We start from the raw sequence: 26,485 nt of genomic DNA, 5'->3' as shown, positions 1-26,485 counted from the left end.
GGGAGCACACAAAGAATATCAATGATACTGATCTTGTTATATTTTTAAAATCTGAATTGTGAAAATATATATGTTCATTTAATTGCTTTTAAACAATAATATACTCATTTTACACATACTTTTGTACATGTTTCTCATGATATGTTTCAATATTCACAATTGCATCCATAATATAGGTATACAAATGTGAATCTTGTCAACTCATTATGAAAATAACATGAAGCTCAAAAGGATGAATAGAGGCTAGATATGAAAAATGAGAAATGCCAATGGTCAGTACTTTCAAAGTTTGGAAATAGAAATTTAAAATTATATTAGAAAGTTCATATAATTAGCTGAATATAGTACTATAGAATGAGAATTCATGCCAAATATTGAACCTTAGAAGAGGTGAAAAAATATATAGAAAATTAGCTCTAAAAACAGATTTTAAATGATTACAGGAGAGCAAATTCACTGTCATGGGTTCAAAACCTGTTATAGTGGTTTCCTTTTTTAAAAAAAGATTATAATTTATTCTTATGCAGTACGAGAATATATCTAATGTCTCTTAAAACTTAAATGTTGACTATATTCTACTATAAAAGTTGGGTGATAAAGTGAGGGAAATCCTGGACAAAAAGCCCCAAGATCCAGGCATTAGTCCTGACTCTCTTTGTACCCTCTGGATTTTAGAGGAGTCTCTTAAGCCTCTTTCTTGGGACATTTGCTGTATTAGAATAAGAAAATATGGAAGTGACATAAAAATACTAAGAAACACTAAGGACAAATATTCATCAGTTGCCATGTGCTAAGCTGCTTGGCTGCTTTATGCATAGTTTCTCTTTTAACCTTCAAAACAAGCCTGTGAGATGACTGCTATTAGCCCCTTAAGTAAAACTGCATTCAAATGTTAAATATACACTGAAATGGAAATAATAATAGTACTTTTAGATGCCCAAGACTTGCATGGCCCCTGCCCCCATGCAGCTTTAAATTCTAATAGGATGATGGAAAAATAAACATATAAACAAATTTAAAAATTCAGATAGTGTGTTGAAGACTACTTCTACTTGGGGTGATGAAGGACTGTCTTTCTGAGAAAGTAACATATGACTGAGACTAGAATAAAGAGAAGGAATCAGGCTTATAAAGATCTGCAGAAGGAATATTGTAGGCAAAGGGACATCAAACACAAAACACCAAGGAAGAAGCAAGCTTTATTTGGCCCTGACTGCCATGAATGAAGAGAATGAGATTAGGAAGGCAAGTGGAGAATTTGAAGGTCACTTAGATATTGGAATTTTATTCTAATGCACTGACATCCTAGGCAAATTATCTGATGTATGTTTTAAATTAGTACTCTGGTCATTACTGATAAAAGGACTATGGAGGAGTACAAGCCATTAAACAGTTATCTTGCAGGATCCCAGGGAAGAGATAACAGTAGCTTGCACATAGCTACTAATATCTCAAAAATAAAAACTAGTTTTGAGATATATTTTGAAAGTAGAGAACAAAGAACTACTTAGGTTCCTCAGTTTTGGTTCTGCACTACTGCCTGAAGGGCCATGCGGTTCACTGAGATGGGATACAATGTGGAGAGAAGATTTAAGGAGATGAAAATTGAGTAATACCTGAATGTAGATGAGAATATTTCCATCCTTTCTCAGTATCTCCGGGAGAAAAATCTGCAGCCTCCTTTAATCATCGTCATTGTAGTAGTAGTTGGTAATGGTAGTAGTAACATTTGTTGAACATACTGTATACCAGACCCTGTTCCTGATCTGAACCCTTAGATATAGATACTCTCATCATGTCCATTTGATAATAGATAATGAAGCACTGACTTTCTTAACTGGCCCCAGGTCTCAAGGCTAGTAAGTGGCAGAAGCAGGAGGTTGAATCTTGAACTAGACACTCTGGCTCCATTATCTTTACTCTTGTCCACTTCACTGTGTGATTTCATGTTTTACTTAGCACACACAGAATACAACTGGCCCTCATAAATAATGCAAGGTGAATACTAAAGTTCAGCAGACTTAGCTAACTACCAACTCCTCCGGTCTCCTAAATTATTTTTTGGAAACATAGCAGCAAAACATTTACAGTTGCAACTGAGAGATACTTTAGTCCAGAGTGGTCATTCCACAGTATACCAATGAACTGCGTCACACAAAAAAAGTTCCTTTAGGAAACTGAGTGAAATAAACCTATCTTTACTAAAGTACATCTTAAGTTTTTAATGTAATAATGTGCATTCTGAATCTCTGACAGGAATACCAGATATTATATGCTGACCTTATTTGGTCAACAAATCCTTGGAGTTTGTTTTGCATGACATTAAAAAGCATGATCCATAGGCCCAGTTGGATCAACCCAGCAGATCAAGAATGCCATGCACTGAGATAAGTGACATGCCCAAGCCCCAAGGGTAGAATATGAGTTTATGGCTCTGCTCACATTGAAATTTGATCCCCTCCCCCCAATTTTATTATGGAACAAGAAAGGACTTTAGAGATAATCAGAACAAGTATTTTTCTTCTTACAAAGATGAAGAAATCAAGGTTCACAGTCGTAAGTTTGTCCAGCAGAAGTAGGTGCTTAATACAGTACGTTACTAATCCCTAGACCATTGCCTACTCTTTGTTTTGTTTTTCTCAATGTTAAGAATTCAGAGCCTAAACAGATGCCCCATCACTGCTTGGCAAGGGTCCAAGAGTGAACTGCAGGTAGGAACGCAGAAAAGGCCTTCTAATGTCACCTCTATGATATCTCACTTCCTCTTTCTAGCTCCAAACAGGCCTCCTTCAGAGTATTTGCGTCACTGGGTAAATGTGCTTTTACCTGCAGAAAAGATCTGAGTATTTTTATAGAGCCTTACCTTTTAAGGAAAAAGAAGACACAGAATCACAAAAGTAGTATAGGAATAAGAACCAAGTCAATTTACAGCCCACATTGTCCTACTTTCATAGGTAAGGCAAACAACTTAGTATTTTATTCTTCCCATTTCTACAAAGGTAATACCAGGTAAATCTTTGCCCAGAGGAAATTAAAAAAAAAATTACTGGATTTGATTTCTTAATGTTATCCTCGAACCCAGACAACTTTTTCCTACTTAAGACTAGTGCTTTCTGATATACACCTTCTGAGTGATGAAAACCACTGATTTTGTGTGCAAAACAGAAGAAAGGCTGATGCCATAGAGCCAAGAGGTTTGGCTTTGAGGTCTCACTTTGCCTCTGACTAGCTGAAATAGCTTAAGCAAGTCAACAAACACTAAAATGATTAAGATTACTATGGCTCTGTATATTGTAAGCCTGTGTGTGTTTTGACTGAGATGATGTTAATATTAACCCCCAAAATCATGTGTTCGATTTAACAGCCAAATTTGATTGAATAGTTACTCTGTGCCCAGCACTGTGCTAAGTGCTAGTGCATGCTGATATCTTTTTGTTTCAAGAATTCTCTTGACATATATTAGGTGCCAACATCATCCCAGTCTGACAGATGAGGAAATTAAAATCTAGAGTATTATATGAATAGTTCTTTATTTCAAAACAAGAATGCTGATTCTGAAGGACGCTGTCATGGCATTTGAATTTTATCCTACAAACCAGAGATCTGCTAACTTTCTCTGTTTGCAGCTCCCCCAATCTCAGATATGTTTTTCACTGGGATTCTCGGCCTAAAGAAATACCTAAAGTCATTCTTTTTGTTCAAGCAGTTACATATCTTTAAATATTTATATCCTAAAAACTTAGTAACCATTTCCAAAAATAATACACATAGAATGAAAAAAAAGTAACATTTTTATTTCCTCCTTAAGCAGCCACGTTACTTACCACTGGGGCGTGCTTGGCTGGGCACTGCATATCTTCACAGTCTTTAGAGTCAGAGTGGACACTGCCACCTTCCATTTTTGTTTTACTTTTTTTTATGCGATACTTGTTTTTTTATCACAAACACCACTGGAAAATGAGCTTCACAAAACATGACATCATCAAAAGGAATGCAGCCAATCTAATGTTGAAACTGAAAACCCCAAGCTGGTACAGAGGGTATTCAACAGATTTATTGCTTTGTTTCCCCCCAAATATTTAAAATAGCTCATCATACTCGATGAGGTATGATGTTCACGGCAGTGCCTCCTGCACTGTAGCATTCAGCTTGGGAACCACAGCTCTAGCCAACGAGGATTCATGGAAACGTTTCAAGCAGGAAATACACATGATTCAGATATACATCAAAAAAGATCATTAATCATCAGAAAAACGCAAATTAAAACCACAACGAGATACCACCTTGCACCCGCGAGAATAGCTGTCATCAAATTAACAACCAACCAAGTGATGATGAGGATGTGGAGGAAGGGGATCCCTTTTGCACCGTTGGGGTGAGAATGTGGACTGGTGCAGCCACTTCAAAAGCAATAGGGAGATATCTCAAAAAATTAAGATTGGATCTGTCTTTTGACCCAACAATCCCACCTATGGGAAAATATCTGAAGGAACCCAAAACACTCATTGGAAAGAACGTAAGCACTCCTCTGTTCATTGCAGCGTTATTTACAATCACCAAGATATGGAAGCAGCCCAAGTGTCTATCAGTAGATGACATAGGAGTAACTATGGGACATTTACACAATGAAATACTACTCAGCTGTTAAAAAAAAATAGCGTTACCCTTTGCAACAGCATGGATGGGCCTGGAGAGCATTGTGCTAAGTGAAATAAGCCAGTCACAGAAAGACAAATACTATATGGTTTCACTCATATATGCACTCTAATGACAAACTGAACTAACAAGCAAAATAGAAATAGACTCATAGATAGAGAACAGCATGAGAGCTGGGGGGAGGGGCAGTGTAAGTGATGGAGGGATTGAGCCAAAAGGAAAAAGGTTTCGTGGACATGGACAATAGTGTGGTGACTGTGGTGGGGAGGGTGTATAAGGGAACTAAATGGTAATTAAAGTAAAATAAAATTATTAAATAAAAATAAATGTATCAAAATATAAATAAATAAATAAAACAATCACCCTGGCAGCTGGCTGGGGAAGAGAGGCAAATGCCAAAACTGAAGACAAAAGATGTAATTCAGAGATAGCTTCAGCATTCCAGGATGAATTTTAGGTGTTATTAAACCACTGTAAATCTCTAAAAACAGCCTCTTTAAATCAGATTAAAAGAAAAAAATCACTCATAAAAATATACTATCAGTTTATAAATAAGGGTAAGATGGAAGGATAAAAGGAGGATGTGGTCTGAGGTTATTTCATTGTATTCTTACAAAATATGCATTATTTTCATTGCTATAGACCATTCCTGTTACCCGGGGGCACTCACTAGGTGTTGGAATAGAGGTGAAAAAATACAGCCAAGAAAAAAATACAGGTGAGTTTTGATAAATATACTATTGTCATGTAAAATATTAAAGTTTAATAAGTTCAAAAGCAAATGATATCCAAAAAGAAAATATCAGGAAGGGGAGGGAAAGAAAAGAATTACAAATTTAAGGGGAAAAGGGAGAGAAAAAAATAAGGGAAGGGAAAAAAAGGAAGGGAGGGGGAAAAATTAAAGTATTCCAAGTTGCAAACTTTATCATTGCTCAACTACTGGTTTTAGTGTAAAATGTATGTCTCAGTTCTCAGAAAAATCAAAGATCTCTTTCTACCTAAAAAAAATTTTCAAGATGGCAAACACATCTCTATCTACAGGTTATTTTCTACTGGGAAACTGGAGAAGATTTATGAAAAAAATATAACTTTTGAGGAATAAACACTGGAAAAGGGGCAGAGATTTTCTAAGTTTAAATAGGCATATCAGCTTGCATTATAGTAGAGAAGGAAAATGGCATAAGAATCCATTAGAAGGGTGCATTTATATGAAAGAGATTTGGTAGTAGAGGTCTTTCTAGGAAAGTAATATAATTAGCTAGACCTATCTGCCTTCATGTGTTATTTCCTATATACAAAGGGGAAATGGAATTTCTAATTAAAAATTATCTTTCTCTATACTTGGAGCCATAAAGAAGCAAGACATCACTGGCACTGTCCCTTATTTCATGGCTCCTAACAGGAAAATAAATTCTATTGTGATGAAATATTATTAATTATAAGGCAAACCAAAAAACAGCAACTTAAATATTAACTTTATAAATATTGAATTTAAATGCATTCTCACAGATGGTCAAAACATATTTTTGAAATGCGCGAAGTTGTGAGCTGGTTTTCATGGAAGCCCAGAAATGGTATGCCTGCCTATTAATGGGATAGTAAATTATATAATTGGATTTTTTTCTCCATTTAGTTATAGAGTATGTGCATTTCTTAGCTCACATAAGGTTTCTTAGTGTCTTCTTTTTTTTCAGATGTTTTTATTTTATTTTTTATTCATTTTTATTGTTATTCTATTACAGTTGTCCCAATTTTCCTCCTTTGTTCTCCTCTGCCCATCCCAACCCCCACTCCCATAGTCAAATTCCCACATGTTGTCTATGTCCATGGATCATTCATACATGTTGTTTGACTAGTCCCTTCCCCTTTTTTCCAACATTATCCTCCTCCCCTTTCATTTCTGGTTACCATCAGTTTGTTCTTTATTTCATGTCTTTGGTTCTATTTTGCTCATTTGTTTGTTTTGTTTATTAGGTTCTACATATAGGTGAGATCATATGGTATTTGTCTTTCATGACCAGACTTATTTCACTTATCATAATACTCTCCAGTTCCATCCATGCTGTCATGAAGGGTCGGAGTTCTTTTTTTCTGCTACATAGTATTCCATTGCGTAAATATACCATAGTTTTTTGGTCTACTCATCTACTGATGGGCACTTAGGTGGTTTCCAGCACTTGGCAATTATAAATTGTGCTGCTATGAACATAAGGGTGCATAAGTTTATTTGAATTGGTGATTCAGGATTCTTAGCATATATTCCCAGCAACAGGGTCACTGGGTCAAAAGTCAGTTTCATTCTTTGTATTTTGAGGAAATTACATACTATTTTCCACAGTGGCTACACCAGTCTAAATTTTCCCTAACAGAGTACTAGAGTTCTCTTTTCTCCACAACCTCAGCAGCACTTGTTCTTTGTTGATTTGTTAACAATGGCCATTCTGACTGGTATAAGGTGATACCTCATTGTGCTTTTAATTTGCATCTCTCTGATGGCTAGTGATGTTGAGCATCTTTTCATATGTCTATGGGCCCTCTGTGAGTCCTCCTTATAGAATCTACTTTGTCAAAATGCAGAGTGAGGATTTAAGTGTAAGATTTATACACTTAACCACAACTTAAGATATTTAACCCTTTTCAGCTGTGCACAGTTAAATCCAAACAACTTCCTGAATAATGAATAGGGCAGAGCTTTTGTTTATATGTTTGTTTTTACAGATGATATTTATATAAAAGCTTAAATATAATTCTTTCAGGAATTTTCTCATATTCCAAATTTAGAATCCTTAACTCATTGTCAGTCTTTACAATGCAGAAGTTCATTATTAAGAAAAGCCCTCTCCAGTCAAGATGGTCAAGTAGGCAAATACTATGCTCATTTCCTTCCATGAACACATCAAAATCACAACTAAATTATAGAACAACCACCTTTGAGAACCACCTGAACATTACCTGGACAGAACTCCTATAAATACAGATAAAAAGAAAAAGCCACGGCAGAACTGGAGGAGGGGTGGGGACACAAAATGGACTGGTCCCACACCCATGTGTGGCGGTTAGGAAGTGGAAGGTATATCTTGACCATGGAGGTCTCCCCTGAGGAGCCAAAGACCCCAATCCTGCACCTAGGTTCTCCAGCCTGCACTACCAGTGCCAGATAGAGGAATTCCCACAACATCTAGCTGTGAAAATAAGCAGGGGTTCCATCCAGATGAGACAGAGGGATACTATAGTTCCGTGCATATCCTTTAAAGGGCCCACACATGGACTTACGTGCTGATGGACTCACTCACTCTGAGCTCCAGTGCTGGTGCAGCAGCTCAGAAAGCTGCAGGGACATATGAAGAAGAACAGAATTGTCTGGCTTCAGGGTGAAGAGCAGCTCTCTTGGGACTAAAGGGCTGGCAGATGCCATTGTTCCTTTGTTGAGCCTGCCTCCTATCCACCTAGCCTGCAGGAAGAATCAGGCTCCAAATCTGAGTCTTCCTCAAACATACCCAACCCTGGAGATTCCCTGAGAACTTGACTCACCCAATGCACAGGCTGGAATCTCTTTCAGCCCACTCTGTGAACTTACCTAAAGTCTAAGAAAAAAATTTGCAAACTTCAAACAAAAAGCAGCTGGTGTTGGGGTGCTCTGCATCCCTTCCTAAGTGTTCCCTAGTCTGGCTCTAGCAGCACCCAGTTTACAGCACAGCCTCTCCAATGCACCTTGAAGCCCAGCATAAGCAGATACCAAGTACAGATCACGTTGTAGCTCCTATTACACTGGGCACAGGGAGCAGCTGACCTGGTCCTATACCACAGCTCCTTCTAAGGGGTCCTGAAACCGACATATCTGAAAGCTGGCTTCAGACCACACCAGGGTACCACCCAATTAACTCCACAAACAACACATTCAAAGGGTGGACTCAGCAGGCATTAAATTTCTACTACAGCAAATCTTACACCATGGGATCAGGCCTCACACAACAGCTCATCTGTTATGACCACTCCTCATGGCTAGCGAGAGTGAAGGTTAATTCCACCCACGGACGTGCCAACAGCAATTAAGGCAACTACAACTCTAGGTCACATATAACCCACACAAGGGACACTTCTGGAGCACAGCTCAGTTGACTGAAGAGGCTACAGCACTGGACCCCACAGGACACTTTCTACATAAAGACCACCCTGCCAAGACTATAAGTCCTATCCATGTACCTAATATGTAGAAACAAACACAGGGAGACAAACAAAATGAGAAGACAAAGAAACATATCCTAATTGAAAGAATAGGATGAAATTCCTGAAGAAAAAAATAAATAAATAAAATAGGGGCAAGTAATCTACCAGATACAGAGTTCAAAACACTCGTTATAAAGATACTCATTACACATGGGGAAAAATTAATGAAATCAATGAGAATTCACACAAAGAGGCAAAAACCATAACAAAGAACCAGTCAGAAATGAATACAATAACTGAAATTAAGAATATACTTGATGGAATCTACTGCAGGTTAGATAAAGCAGAACATTAAATCAGCAATCTGGAAGACAAAGTAGTGGTAAACACTAAATGGAACAGAAAAATGAATTTAAAAAATGAAGATAGTTTAAGGGACGTCTAGGACAACATCTAGGATAACAACATTCACATCAGAAAGAAAAGAGAGAGAGCAAGGCATTGAAAACCTATTTGAAAAAATAATAACTGAAAATTTCGCTAACCTAATGAAGGAAAAAGGCACACAAGTTCAAGAAACACAAAGTCCCAGAGGAGGCCAGGGGAAAGTGGTGGTGGGAAGGTGGAGACAAATGTATTTGAACAAAAAATTTTAAAAAGTTATTAAAAAAAGAAACACAAAGTCCCAAACTAGATGAACCCAAAGAGGTCCACACCAAGACACATCATAATTAAAATGCCAAATGTTAAAGACAAAGAAAGAATCTTAAAAGAAGCAAGAGAAAAACAGTTAGTTTCCTATAAGAGGGCTTCCATAAGACTGTCAGCTGAGTGCTCAACAGAAACTTTTCCAGGCCAGAAGGAATTGCTATGAAATATTCAAAGTTATGAAAATCAAGAAACTACAATCAAGATCACTCTAATCAGCAAATCTGTCATTTAGAATTGAAGGAGGCATAAAAAACTTCCCAGACAAGGAAAAGTTAAAAAGAGTGTCTCGCTACCAAACCAATCTTACAAGAAATGTTAAAGGGACTTTGTTAAGGAGAAAAAAAGTCAAAAATATGAATAATAAATGGCAATAAGTACATACCTATCAGTAAGTACTTTAAAGGTAAGTGGATTCAGTGCTCTAATGAAAAAATATACAGTGGCTGAATGGTTAAGACAACAAGACCCATTTATACAAGAGACCCAGTTCAGATCAAAAGAAACACAAACTAAAGTGATGGAAAAAAAATATTCATGGAAACAGAAACAAGAAAAAAAAAAGAGCTAGGATAGCAATTCTCATACCAGACTAAACAGACCTTAAAACAAAGGCTACAACAAAACATAAATTAGGACATTTCATATACAGTAGCCAAAATATGGAAGTAACCTAAGTGTCCATCAACAGACAATTAGAGAAAGATATGTGCGACATATATAAAATGGAATACTGCTTGGCCATAAGAAAGAGTGAAAGCTTACCATTTGCAACAACGTGGATGGACCTAGATGGTATTATGCTAAGTAAAATAAGTCAGACAGAGAGAGACAAATACCCGATGATTTCACATATATGTGGAGTATAAAGAACAGAATATGTGAATAAACAGAACAAGCACAAATTCATAGATACAGAGAAGAAACTGGTGGTTGCCAGATTGCAAGGGGTCTGGGGGATGGGTGAAAAAGGTGAAGGGATTAAGTGTAAATTGGCAGTTACAAAATAGTCATGGGGATGTAAAATACAGCATATGAAATATAGTCAATAATATTGCAGTAACAAGGAATGATGCCAGGTAGGTACTAGACCTATTGGGGGTTGTTATTACTTCATAAGATATATAAATGTATAACCACTATGTTAGACTAATATAGTATTGAATGTTAACTGTGATTGAATTTTTTTTAATTATAAAAAAGCTCTGATAAGTTTTTCTAAATTGTACAATTCATTCCTAAATGATATACAGTAGTTCAAAGAGAATTTTCTTAAATGGATAAAAGTACCTAAAGTCAATGATGTCCCCCAAAAGATACATGGAATTTCATAGCTTGTAAAGGTGCCTGCTACTAACTCAGTTTCTCCAGATAAGACTGCGTCCTCAGTCATCGTAAGAAGCACCTTGAAAATCAATTCAATGTGATTAATTCATATTCAATAGCTAATTGGTACTGGATTCCTCACTACTATACAGAGGCTCCATTTTACCATTCTTTCATCCCATTACCATCAAATGAATATGTACAGGCACTTCCTACATATATAACATCGTAAAGTACAAAAAGAAATCTAGGAAAACAGCATACCTTCCCTCAGGACTGTCTCAGGGCAACATGTGCCAAAAATGTTTTAATTTAGTGTTGACATCAGATTAGATGTAAGAGATTATATCTTACTTATCTTTGTCCTGAGTGTGTGATGTCCAGCCCGGCACATAGGCACCCAAGGGATGCTTGGGGTCCTGAATGGTACTATGAATAATTTTTTGCTTTATGGGTAGGACAGAGCATGAGAAGGGAAATCTTCCTTTTTCTAAAATAATTTCCAAGAGGGGATACTTATGCTTTCTATGTTGATTACTGTTATGTCAAACTCCCAAGAATCACTGTATTTATGACAAACTATTATGCTCAGTGGTCTAAAAAATCATGTATTTATACCTACTTTCAAAGCACATAGTCAATATGTAGGCAGAGTCAGGCTAAATTTTTATAGGTTACAGCAAAACATAATGTTATTAAAATATGTTTTTAATGACTTTCTGGTTACATAGTTAACTGTTTTCAATGAAATATCCCTTTCAGAAATATGACCTTACTCAAAAGTCACCTGCTGCTCATCTGATGGAGAGAAACTGTAAAAAATGAGTTTTGCATTTGGCATTAGGTTGAAAGAAAGAGACGTAATTTTTAATTACAGTTTGGCCCTATGCTGGTTGCTTCATTATAAAGTACTTCATTGTTATAAGAACTACATATCTAACAGAGATTAAATAAAACATTATATGCATATGAGCTATTAGTGTAGTACCTGGCATATAGTGTATCCTTCATAAATAGGAATTCCTTTTATATTTCTGTGGAAATATGGATTTACCCTGAAGATATTTTCTCAATAGTTATAAAATCTGATCAATTATTCTCCCTACCTGTGGTGCATTGAATGAAGCTTATTGAAATAGCTTTTGTGTTTATGCCCTTCTTTATCCTGACTCATTAGAGATAATTGCCATCACACTGGGAATAATAGAGCAAACTCCAAATGTCTATATAAAACACACGCACACACACACACACACATATGTATATGTAAAATTTAGTATCACAGACTAACCCCTACAATGTAGGGTTTTAAATTGTTTTGTATGTAACTATAGTTTTAAAAATCTACACAGTAAAAAAAAAAAAAACAGTAGTTATATAAATCTCACAGAACAAGGGTCATTGCAGAAATTTTTTAGTGTGTGTGGAATCATAGGGATCTGCCAATGAATATTAGTAAATTTTTTGTGCACTATCATTACCTACAATTTTTTGATCAAATGGAAAGGCCAACAGACTATTTGAATAAGTAGGGCTACATAATTAATGCACAAGTTTAAGAGAAGGAAATATTTTCTGGAACAATACTGTACAAAACTAATATGCAAGATCTGTAACATATTTAAGGAAGATGGGGACAGACTCCTAGATGGAGAGCAGGGTGACAGCTAGTTGGGAGGGGAGGGTTGGGGGAAAGGGACTGAGCAAAAAAGAGAAAGGGCTCATGGACAACAGTGTGGTGATAAGGGGGAGGGGGTTTAAGGGGAATAAATGGTAATGGGAAAAATACAATAAAGATTAAATAAAAGATAAATTAATAATAGCAAATAATTCTAAAATACTATTTAATGCCATTTTTCTTTAATTTTGCTCTTAGTCTGTATTCTTCAAAGTTAAAGTATCCATTAGTTCCGAAGAAAGGCAGAATCTAGCAGAAAAATAAAATAATATTCTACTTCTGATTTCTAAAATAGGCTCTTCAGAGACATCTCTAATGTCTACTTCAGAGACATTGCTGTGAGACCTAAAGCTCTTATTTGTAAGAGCCAGGTGTTGAGAGCCCAGATTTATGAGGCCCAATGAGTCAAAGTTGGAAGGCTCGGCATGCAAATACTCGAGGTCAACTGCAGAATATGGAATTTTTTTATTATAAATGATTTATTTAAAAAGCCCTTACAAGCTGTACTGCACAATGAAGAGATTGTAAATGTAGAAGTCTAGTGTTAAGATACTGCCTATGTCACTGAGAAAGGCCTGGGGTGAAGATGAGAGGCCAAGAGAAAATAGTACCAATTCCAGACAGACTGAAGGGTAACCTAAAATAGAGAGGACTTATGCCCTGGCTCATATTTGAGGCTGTGAGAGGAGAATACCGGGTGGTCATCACAGATTTGAAGTAGGCATGTGTAGAGTTTCTGAACTTTGAGGCCTGAGGCTATCCCAGACTCCAGGGACAGGAGCAGTGAGTGGCAACCAATGTTCAGATGAGGGCAAATCTGGTTACCTCCCCCACAGTGGCCAAAGGGTGCATAGAGGACATACGGAAAACTCTATCCCATCTCACCTCCTCACCATGGTGTTAGGTAAGCTTTCCCCTCTTTCCCAAAAGAAAGAAAGGAAGGCGGGGTGGTAGAAAAGGATTCTGGACTCATTGTCTTATACAGAGACTAAACTATGTCAAGGGAGAAAATGAATTACTTGGAAAAAGTAAGACAAAGTTTCTTTTCCCCCACCATAATGGAAGCTCATAATCCAGTTGAGTTTAATTACAGAAAACAAAGTCAAATTTCTGTGTATCTGCATCCTGCAAGTAAATTCTAATGGATTACAGGGTTTGTTTGTTTTTTTCCTTGATGTTTTTTAAACTCTGGCACAACAGAGAAGCAGAAATACTCAATAAGAACCTCAAGATAAAGAATTAAAAAGTTGGCAAGAACTCAAAGTGGACTCAGGTAAAAGATGTGGGGACCATCCTCATTCTGGTGGTCCTAATCCCATGCATTCTTTGGCACATCAGTGTTTTTTAAGTTTCTAGCTCATTACTGGAAAAAAGAGATGAGCTTCCTGAAGGGGAAAAAAGAGGAATGATTAACCCTGTAGGAGGAAACTAGCCCTTACCTGCTACTAGGCAAAATGAAATCTAAGAGCCTAGATTGTCCAATTAGCTTATTAAAAGAAGAGATACACACAATAAATTGTAATATCAAGACCACAGAAGAAAAGGTAGAATATAAAGGTTTTTATATTATTTTAAATGGGTTTTTAACAGAAGTACTTAAGGAAAATAAAACTATGCTTTATGTTCATTATATTGCAGTGATTATTCAAGGTTTGTTACTGTGAGGTATAACCTCCCCAAATAAACTGCTCTCAGACTTACACAAAAGCACATGTAATACAAACATACCTGCAAACTCTGAGACACATACATTTTGGGGATTTATAGGGGAACTTCCTAACTTGAAGAAATTATACACACCACTGATGTAACTAATTAAGCTTAATATACTTAAAATAAATTGTCTACATACCGATACATAGTTATATAATGATATTATGTAGTAATAAAGCTATATTATAGCTTGATTAAATTAACATACCAAGATAAGAGTAATTAGAGTTCTCCCAGTGTAATTTTGATTTTGGTTTTAGTTTTCACATCGACTTTATTTCTTTCAAACTAGTGCAGGCCTTGGAAAACTGCAGTGAATGAGCCTTACCTTATTCAATAGAGGGTAAAATTCCAGAACTCTCTTTGTTCAGTGAGATGAGAAGTCTGCATCTCTAGGACTGGCTTAACTTATAAATAAGCACAGTCTCAGAAAGCATCAGCCACACAAAAATTAGAATAAAGATTTACAAATTTCAAAAAAGAATCCAATCTAACATTTATTGTGAAGGTAATCCTTTCACTAAATCAAGTTCCATTTTTAATTAATCCTAACTGAATTCCTCCCAAGGCCCCACATTGAAAATAGTGCCTAAGGAATAGATAGATCATGCTACTATATAAATATGAAATATGATGCTAAAAATTAGGTCAGCAATTATATTTACAAAAGTTATTCTTTAGAGCAGGGGTCTGGCCTGCGATGTTCTCTCTTGAGGCATACTTAATACTTCAGCATAAAGTACAAAAGTAATATAGACATGGAATGAATTCATGTGTACACAGAATGGAGTTACCTGTGATTCATTTAGTTTGGTTCTGTGGCTTGAGTGAGTCTCTAGTTTCGATCATGGCGACCTCTCCCACATTTAAGATTCCAAGAGCTTTTTACACACCATCATTACCATGAAAAATTGTTCAACTTATAGAGCATTTTTGCCTCATTTGATCCTTGCAATATCCTTGTGAGACAGAGATTAGTCTCTCATTTTACAGATAAGAAGGAGGGAAGAAGTGGAAGGGTCTAATCAATGAACAAGTATGAATGCCATGGACAACAGGGAGGGGATTGATTGTGGGAGCAGGAGGTGGGAGGAGCAGGGGAGAACAACCAGAGAGAACTGGGACAACTGTAAGAGAACAACAATAAAAAAAGAAAAGAAAAAGAAAAGAAAACTAAAGTGGAAGAGAGCAAGTCATTTGCCCAAACCTACTCAGTGATAAGAATCCAGACATGCCTGTGAAGGCCTTGCTCTTCTCGTTATACCAGCAAGAGGGATGTGAACATTTGGTGCAGTGAGAAAACCAGGCATGCTTTAAAAGGTTTAATTATAATTAAAATACAGTCAGAATGCTGTGGGATCAGAGGAAAGCAAGAACCAAAACAAGAACTAAGATTTGAAAACTGCTAGATTCACTGAGCTGGAGGATCATCTTTAGACATGTTGGTAAAAATAATCTTTCAGGAATGATGAACTTCATTAAGTGACTGAATTTCTCATTCCAGGGGAGTATAATGCAGAAAACTGCCCACATAGATCTAATTTATGTTTGGCTTTCTGATACTGCAGTTGCTATTTTTCTCTAATTTAAGGGGTTTGTAAATAAAATTTTAGAAAAATATGAAGAATAACAGCAAAGATGGAACTCTCTGAAGCTGACTGATGCAGTTGGAAGTGGTTAAAGTGACAGATTTCAATACAAATATTATATAGCTTGTTTCTACAGGATTGCATTTCCATGAAATTTAATGGGCTCCAATGCAACTAAAAGCACAATTCCTCAAAATACTTTAGTGTGTAAAGAAAGGTTCACAGTGAATTTAAGGGTTGCTTTTTAGCCTGCTGGGAAGCCCAGGTTAATGACGTAGCCGACAGCCGAGCTCAGAAAAAAGGCAGCCTCTTCCCACCACAGCCATGCCGTCTGGAGTTGCAACTCTAATCATCAAGGGCAGTGGTTTCCAAAGTGCAGTCCCAGAACCAGCAGCATCAGTCACCTGGGAACTTCTTAGAAATGCAAATTGTTGGGACTCTCAACACAGATGTATTTTAATCATAACTCTAGTGGTGGGTTCCAGCAATCTCCAACAAGCTTTCCAGGTGATTCTGATGCAGGCCAAACCTAGAGAACTGAGAACAACTGATCTAGGGAGATTTTAAAATATGACAGTGCCAGGCTCCACCCTGGAGCATCAGATTTAATTAGCCTGGGGTAGAACTGGGCATTCCACCTCCCGCCCCAAAGGTGCCTAGGATTTTCTAATGTCTCAGCCACAGTTGAGAACCACTGGCCTGTTTTCTCTTACGGTTTGGTCCAAATGGTACTAGTACCCATATTATTCCTCCCAAAAAAATAGTACAGAAAAAAAAAGTATCTGGCTGAACTGAACAGACTAATGTTTTCCTTCTCTCAGTAATTCTGATCTCCAAAGAGTTCAATTACTGGGTCCATGCCTGACAGATGGCAGCTCCAGTAACTAACACCATAATAACAAGGAAATCATAAACAGCTTCCAGGATGTGCCTCATGATTCAACTGTCTTAGAAAATCACACGAGATATATAAAGACAAGAAAAAGACACCACACTTCGAACCAGACAATCCAAGCACACATGTTTGGTATATGAGGTATGGGCTCTGGGATTTGCCAATCATCATCCCTGCCAACAAACTGGGAAATTTGGAAGTGCAGAAACAGCTTTCACTGATTTCCATGAAAAACTTACAGGAAAAGGATCTCAAGTGGCTCCTAAAATTGGCAATTAATAGAACTCAAAGATTAGTGCTGGCTGTATGGAGGAATACCTTATAATTATATTCAACATTAGTATTTATTTTTTTCTAACAAGGACACTAACAAATATTTAAAGAACATCATTTTTCCTCTAACCCAGAGACAAAGGGTACAAAAATAGATCATTGAAAAAATAAGATTTAAAGATCCAAGACCTAAGGCTCCAAAATGTGGTTCCCAGTCAGCATCGGCTGGAAACTTGTTAGAAGTGCAGGTTCTCAGGCCCCTCTCCAAACTTGCTGCTCAGAACCTCTGGAGATAGGTCAGCAATTGTTTAACAAATCCTCCAGGGGATTCTCATGCTCATTAAAGTTTGAGAACCACTGTTCTGTAGATGCAATGTGCATTTTCTTGTCTAGCTGGCCAAAGGAGAACATAGTTTCCTCCCACAAATTCTGCCCAAGAACCAACCTGGAGAAAAAGTCACGTGGTAGATTAAATGAGCTTATTTAGATTATGGAGCTAACAAGAGGCAGAGATGGTTTCCACAGTAACAAGCCAAGTATGGGTCAACAATGCAAAGATATGCTCCAAGCCTCAGACTCCCATGCGGTTGACTCATTTGTTCCTACAGTTCTGTTTTTACTAACTTGTGTCAGAAAGTATGGAACCTACTCTGATCCGGGAAGAGTTGATTTAATGTTACATTGTAAGAGCAATTTATCAAATCCTTTTGGCTAATAATCTAACTGACCATGTGCCTTAATTCTAGTGTCTTGACCTTATTTTTGAGACCAGACATTTTGGATACTTGGATTCTTATCCAATTTTACAACCAATGACTAATTCTTTTTCAAATGATTCAATAAGGTTAATTGATATGGGACCTTGATAAGTTTACTCTAGACTAAAGAATATGAACTGCCACCCTGCCAGCTAGATTTAATCTGTGAGCAAAAAAACTCACAGATGTATAATCTTCTGCTTGAAATGTTGATGTGCACTGAGTTTTTTAAAAATTGGGGTGTCAATATTTAAATATTGAGTGGCTTCACATGGAAATATGAATCTGTCTCCATATGCCCAAATATGGGTCTGCATTCCTGCATGATGAAGGGCAGCTGCCATTAGTGTAGCTGACAAAAGTTAATTGTTCTTTCTTACCTTCCTAGGCAGCAATTTTCAACCTTTTCATCTCATAGCATATATAAACTAATTGCTAAAATTCTGTGGCACACCAAGAAAAAATATTTTTTGCCAATCTGACAAAAAATAGGTACAATTTTTATTTATTCATATGGAACGGCTGTTGTTGTGCCGTTTTCATTTTCTAATTGGACAGTCTAAGGGAAAAGAGGTCTGTGCCCCCGACTAAATAGTCAGGTACTGCATGTTTTAAAAATTCTTGTGGTATACCGGTTGAAAATCACTGCCCTAGTACTATGTGTATATATATATATATGGTAATGTAGAAACTAAAATACATCTATGCCAAGTAGCTATTAAAGTTGAACAAGATAGACCCCAATGGTCATGTGTCTTTAGAAAGATGCAAGAAAGCATATATGTTTAAAGTACAAACTATTCCTACACGTTAAATATGTAAGCAACGTTTGTGCTCTGAAAGAATACCACTGAGGACATCATTATGGGAAAAAAAAAAACCTGGACAGCTTCACTCATTTGGACTATTTATCAGGACATTTTTTATAATCTCTGCTTTTCTTTGCAACCTCTCTTTATGATATAACTATTTTTAAACCATTGATATTTCAATAAGGCATTGATCTCAACATTGGCTGCATATGGGTATCTCTGGGGGAGATTTAAAAACACCCCAGAGGCTCCATTTTAATTGTTCTGTCATGGCGTGGAGGTCAGGAATTTTTAAGCCCTCGAAGACAATGCTGACATGCAGTCAGGGTTCAGAATCTTTCTACAGAATCGCTCTGTGAGGATATAAAATGTGAGCTCTCAGATTAGGTTTACAAAATTTAAAAAGCTAGTGTTGCCCTCCTTTCCATTTCTTTAGGCCACTTGTTCTTCACAACTACATCTTTTTATAACCAGGATTTACTTTACATGTATACCAGAATTGTGTTTTTCATGTGGGAATTTCTTTATGCAATTATGGCTTATTCCTGCCCGGGATGTTTATTTGCAGTTTTCTGTAGCTGCAAGAACGTCTGAGAAAGGTGATGCGTGTACACTAAATTTTGCCAGTCTGCACGGGGGAAATGGCTTCGCTTTGTTCCTTGCTGTTACCATAAGCTTATTTGGTTGATTATAGTTTGGAAGATGGGGGAAAAAAAAACCATTTTGACCACTGAGATCAAATCATAATTCCCAATGTACCCTGCAGACTTAACTTTTCTGCAATATAAGCGGACCATTTCTTCCCTCTTACATGAGTTCTTGCTTGCCATGCAGCAACGCACTTAAACTGGCCTCGAGAGCCTTGATTTATGTAACTGGTACCCGGCGGCAGAGAATTCCTGCCTGAATTGAATGAGCAACATCCCTAAGGACACTTTGTATTTTCCTTCTTTCAGTTTGATATTCTTATAAGTAACAGACAGGCACAGTCAATATAAAAAGATTTTGTTTATTTCTCAGTTTAATTTTGTTATTTTTATATTTAAAAAATCAAGTAACTTTGGAAAACAGGGGGTAATATATAAATTCACCATTCTAATATAATTATCTCTATGTCTTTATATTTCTTTCCAAATGCGTAGTTTAAAAACACCTTGAAGTACCTGCTCAAGGATATATCCATATTCTCCTGATTTTATCAGTTACTGTCTATAAAAATATTCCTCTGGCATTACTACAAAACATAATTTAACACTTCACATCTTGGTCACTGTTTAGTTTGCTTTTAATTTTTTAACAGAATAAATGCTGCTGTGCTGGACATGTTATTCATTTATAAGCCTAATGGTTTTAGTTTTTCCTCATTTGGATTAACCTGGAATGCCAAAGTGGGATTACTGGGTCAAAGGCTATGACTATTTCTGTAAATATTAATAATCTTTGAACTTAGTTTTATAAGTACTGACTGAAGCAATATAGATACTTTATTGCAATGGTCTGGAACTGAACCCGCAATATCTTCAAGGTATGCCTGTATATAGTGGTTTTATGGCGACCTCATGAGAGAAGGTATTTCCTTCTTCCTTACTTTTTATTTTTATTTCTTTTTCCCTTTGTTCTTTAATTTTTTCTAGTATAACAGGTGCTTTAATCTTTCTCTATTTTCATTTTTATTTACTAATATAGTTCCTCTTTTGTGAATTTTATGTTTGACTTGGCCTTTTATTTACTTAATCAAATGTTTTTCATACCAAATTACATAATTACATATTTTATTATTATATACACTATATTATATATAAAATGTATTTTAAATATAATATAGTAATTTAAATTATTAATATTTTTAGTATTGTACTTATGTAACTTTTACAAAATTTTATATAATTACACTTATTGATCTTTTAGACTTCTAGCAATTTTAGATTAGTTTTTCATGTAAGAGCTGATAAATGTTCTATTATTTCTTACTTATTTACATATTTATTATAATTTAACTCTTTGGAAATTATTGTAGTAAAATGTGCATCTAACTAAATTTGCCCCCCAAACTTCCAACAATTTAATTTAAAAAAATTTATTTCATATATAGTTCATTTCACCTCTTTTCAGTAGGTTGGGAGCAGTGTATATGTGTATTATAATTAGGTTTATTCAGTGGTCACCTTTTCTTTTATAAGAACTCATATCTTTTCTTGGATAAAAGCATCAATTTAAAAGATTAATTTTGGATGTATTGCTATATATATATGAAATATAGTTTTCCCACTAGAAGTATATCTATTTACATTAGCTTTTTATTGTCTCAGTAAAGTTTCATAAGAAATGCATGGTCCCTTTGCATGTTATTTTTTAGGTATTTCATAACCATCTGCTGCTATTAGGAACTGGCTTTTTCATTATCTTTTCTAATTGGCTAGTAAGGAATTTTTTTGTTGTTTAATTTTTTACCTTGTATTCATCTACTTTACTAGAGACTTTTATTAGAAGTTGTTTTAAATTAATTACTATAAATTTTCATGGTTATTATAATACTGATATTTTGGGGTCGATATTGCATTTGTCAAAACATCAAAAATACTATTATGTTAAAATAATCATGACAAACATATTTTATATTTTATAAAAACAGAAATGTTTTTAGCTAGGTATAATTAACATATTGCTTTGAAATATGTACATTAACTGTACATTAACTGAAATATGTACATATAATATGTATGTCAAGGAAATATCCTGACATTTATATTCTGAATGGCTTTATAAATTTGCATTAATATATATTAATTTTTTCTTATCTATTAACATAACCCTATTGGTTTCCACCAATTTGCAATTTAGGTCTCTTTCACTAATGAATTTACTAATATTGAACAAATTATAGAGTAAGTCTGAGTTGTTTGAGAAGGGTTATTCCTTTATCATATTGTTTAACTTTTCTACTTTAGATTTTTATGTCCCCAAAGTGGTAATAATTATCATGTTTTAGGGTTATATTTTTAAATGTATTGTGATTGATTTCCCCTTGAAAATATTTTTATCTTCCCTGGCCAGGTGACTCAATTGGTTGGAGCATTGTCCCACATACCAAAAACTTTGCAGGTTCAATCCCCAGTCAGGGTCCACACCTAGGCTGTAGGTTCAATCTCTCGATAGGGTACAAAAGGGAGGCAACTGATCGATGTTTCTCTTTCACATTGATGTTTCTCTCTATACAAAATCAATAAAAACTTATCTTTGGATGAAGATTGAAAATATACATATACATATTTTATTTAAGATGTTTATTCATATATCAATAAGCAATGTTTAAGGTTAATGTGAGTTTCAATATACAGGGGTGGACCAAGGTGGTTTACAGTTGTGAGTACATGAAACACAGAGATTATTCTTGTGTTAATTATTTTTTGCATTATTTGTCTATTTCCAAATGAACATTTGGAATTATAAACATACATTTGCCCATCCCTGTATTCTGGTATCCCTAACCCTCAAAATCAATGTTAAAACTTTATACTTACAGTCTATATGAAAGTAGTTATAACATGTGAGAACTATTTATCTATTTAAAAATATTACTCCACTTATTTTGATACATTGTCACTGCCTAAGTATAGAGGGTTACTTGAGACTTCCTCAGTATGAATTCAGAACTAAAGGGAAGATTAATAAGGTTCTTTATACATCTAATTAAAACATCAATTTGTGTTTACTACATTTATCTGGTCTTAGGAGTTGAGGCAGAGTGTAGTTGTCATTACTATTTAATGATCAGTTATCACTTCATTATAATGCCTATCTTAAAGGTAGTATATAACACCTTTAAATTAAATAACCTAATCATTTTCTGTTCTAGGGCATGCTGGAGACCAGGTAGAACTTGATCTGACTCAGAATGAAAATTTTTCTATACTTCAGTAAACAAAGTAATCAGGTGCTTTGACATAAACAGTACTACTGTGCCCTGTAATTGAAGCTCAAAGACAGATTGTGAAACCACAGATGCAGAAAACTAAAATAAACTTTCAATGAAAAGAAATATAAGCCAATGGTGCTTCTGGTTAAGACTGATTCTCAACCTTTAGAAACTTAATTATGAAGCCAATTAATTCTAATGCATTGGGATCTTGTACTGGCATTAATTGTACTCCTTCCTCACAGTCGCTCTTCAAGGTTACCAGAGACTTTATTTTTCTTGCATCAAGGGGCATCATAGCATAAGATTTACTGGGGCTGTGAGAGTTTTCATTGGAAAGGATCTTGCCCTTGCTGGACATTATTTGAAGGTGCTGCTACATGTTTCTAACCATCCTATTAGCCACTCTACCCAAAGAACTTACGGTTTAGTTTGAGAAATATAAACATAGCATTTCCTGAAAAGTACTTTTAATCTTTAAATGTGCAGTAAATAGTGTAACTTCTCCATATTATTTATTCCTTTTCAAGCAGATTCACAATAAGCTATCTTGTCTATTGCTCATTTCTTTATAGATGTAATTTTCTGAAGAGAGATTCATAAATATTCTACTTTTGTGCTCTATCCATGGCAAAATTACCATTTGTTTCATGGATATTCTATACAAATAGGCTCAAGGTAATATAACAAACAAACATTTCTCATATTTTTTCAGAAAAATACCAAATGTGATAGTTTCATTTTTAATGCATGCAAAATGGACATGTCCCAGTATAGACTGTTAAAGGCAAAATCATTTCAATTACTTAATAGACTTTTAAGCAATGGAACCTGTCCATCATTATAACCACATATCACAAAAATAAAATACATTTTGCAAGATCCACCACAGTTGCATTTTCCTAATGCTGAATCTTATTTTTGTAATCTTATAATTTTAGTGTAATTATTAAAAGTATGCACATGAATAAAATGTATTTAATAAACATTTCAGGAAGAGTCACAACTTGTATATTGTATTTATTTTTATTTTCTCAGAATGACATTTTTTACAATCTATATTTTGACATTTTAATTTAAAACTGAAATGCACACACTTTTATTTTCATTAAAATATCATAAAAACATCATAGCATAATTGACAAAATGACAGCAAAATAGATTTCTTCGGCATGCTATTTTTCTTTTACCTTTCTAAAGGCAATTTGTGGGATTCAAAATTGAATAAAATATTTCTATCTTTATGATTCAGCCTATAAGTAGAATTATGTAAAAGACATATTACGGAGAGCAAACCTTTAGAAAAAACTTAGCTTTCATAAAACAAAGAGTATACCACATATGGTGTGTATCAAAAATGCTAAACTACTGATATTGATAAACTCTCAAAATAAAATATAAAATTAAAATTTAGATCTTAGTATATCATAAAGTGTTACAGGAAAGAAAACAACAGGCCAAAAAAAAAAAAAATAGGAGACATTCTTAAGTCAAAGTATGTCAGTCTCTGAAGTTAAATGAACTAAGAATCAACTTTCAATAGCTGGAACTCTTTGTAATCTATCTTGTATTATTACTTTTAGATAGTTTCTAAAGAAGAAAATGGCTATGAGTCAGCAGAATAAGCCCACAGTAAAATGAAACTAATCTGAAATAGACCATACCTTTAATATAGAAACCAATATTTTATGAAGGATAATTTAATGACAGTATATTACAGCAACTTTAAATAATCTAGAAAAAATGAGTTGTAGAGTAAAAAAAATTAAGAGGAGATCTGGGCAACATCTCTAGTTATTAAAATAACCTGAAGGGGCAAAGGGCACTTTGTTAATATTCAATTTCCATTGCTTTAATTTCATAGCCTCCCAACAAATTTCTTATCTATAATTTGGCCACTAGAATATATGCACTTCCTCACAGGGAGTATCTTTTTTTTTTCAATTACAGTTAGCATACAATATTTTATTATGTTAGTTTCAGGTATACAGTATAGTGATTAAACATGTGTGTAACTTACAAAGTAATCACCCAAATATGTCTAGTACTTATCAAAGGGAGTATCTTGTACAGTTAACTGATCCAATTATAGTACAAAATGTAGCTCCCACTGCAAATTGAGTGGGCATGAAGACTTACAAATCAGTCTCTTGAGACTTTGGCTAAAATAATCAGTCTTTCAGACTGTATCACCTTCAGCTCACCAGACATGCCCCGAGTTTTCAAGTGTAGGACAATATAGTAAATAATACCCTTTACCAAAACCTAGGCACCAAGGGAGGCTTAACCTGAAATAGCGCGATGTATTTAAATGTACCGCAGAGCCAGTCAACAAAGAGATGAAATAATTAAAACAGTTTATAATTTGATATTACTTGTTAATTTCTCAACCCATCCCTAACTGTATTCTTGAATAGAACTTCCCACTAAGATTATTAGAAAGATTATTCTAGAATTGTGGTGAATAGAAACAATAACGGTTTCTTTTTCTTCACTTAAATACTCTTTCGGAGAGTGACTTAAAAAAATATATACAAAATAGAAAATTTAGTTCAATATCATTCTAATAGTTAATCCATGTTCATTCTTACAGAAATTAAGTTTTAAATTTGCATAAATATACAGTAATACCAAACTGTCACTAAGAAAGAGCATTTATCAAAAAAGTGTATTTTTCTGTAATTTTTAATTATTTTTTAATACAATTTAAGCTCTCTGGTATATTAAAACTGATTTCAGCATTAGAAAAACATTCTACAAGAATACAATTACCATATTTTGCTGTATAACGTTCACCCATGTTTTTTCCCAAACTTTCAAGGAAAAAAATTTTTTCATTCTTAATTCAATTATTTATTTATTTATATTTAGATACTTTTTTATTTTTGAATATATGAGTATCATTATTGGTTTCTAAAGTTACACTTTTAAAGCATAATCATAAATAAAACAATTAAAATCATATAGATACAGAATTAGTACTACCCAGGTATAATACACATCCTTATTTTTCCCTCAAAAATTTGGGCAAAAGTGCACATTATGCATGATGGTATTTTGGATAAACTATGTATCACACTGAGGCAAAAAGAGCTTTATCTCCTATTAGTTTTCAAAGTATTATCTCTTCAAGGCAAATAATAGATGTACATAATAATGGAACAGAATAGAGAACCAAGAGACAGCTTCACATAAATATAGTCAATTGATTTTTGACAAGTGAGAAAAGGCAATATAATGAAGAAAATAGTCTTCTCAACAAATAGTACTGGAACAACTGGACATCAACATGCCATAAAATGATTTTAGACACAGTGTTTATACGTTACACAAATATTAACTCAACATGGACCATAGATATAAATGCAAAATGAAAAGTTATAAAACTTTTAGAAAATAATATAGGGGGGTTTCTAGATGACCTTGAGTATGATAATGATCTTTTAGATACAACATCAAAAGCACAATACATGAAAAACTATTTGATAAACTGAACTTCATTAAAATTAAAAACTTCTATTATGTGAAAAACACATAAAAGAGAATAAAAAGACAAGCCCCAGACTGAAAAAATATATTTGCATACGACATAACTGATCAAGGAATATTATCCAAAACATACATAAAAGAACACCCACAACACTCAGCAAAAATAAAATAACTCAATTAAAAAAATGGGCCAAAAATCTGAACAGACGTCTCATCACATAAGATATAAAATAAATGAAAAAGTGTTCCACATCAGATGTCAATAGGGAATTATAAGTTAAAACAAAGAGACATACATTTATTAGAATAGCCAATATCCAGACACTGACAATACCAAATGGTAGTAAGGATGTGGAGCAACAGGAAATTTCATTCACTGTTGGTAGGAATACAAAATGGTACAGCCACTTTGGAAGACAGTTTGACAATTTCTTATAAAATCAAATATACTCTTATCATACAATCCAGCAATCATATCCCTTGCTATTTACCCAAAGGAGTTGAA

This window comes from Pteronotus mesoamericanus, unplaced genomic scaffold (assembly GCF_021234165.1).
Source record: "Pteronotus mesoamericanus isolate MK-2021 breed Mesoamerican mustached bat unplaced genomic scaffold, CSHL_Meso_final contig_73, whole genome shotgun sequence".
Classification (NCBI taxonomy): Eukaryota; Metazoa; Chordata; class Mammalia; order Chiroptera; family Mormoopidae; genus Pteronotus; species Pteronotus mesoamericanus.
The sequence above is the reverse complement of the archived record's forward strand: the minus strand, read 5'-3'. Positions refer to the sequence as shown.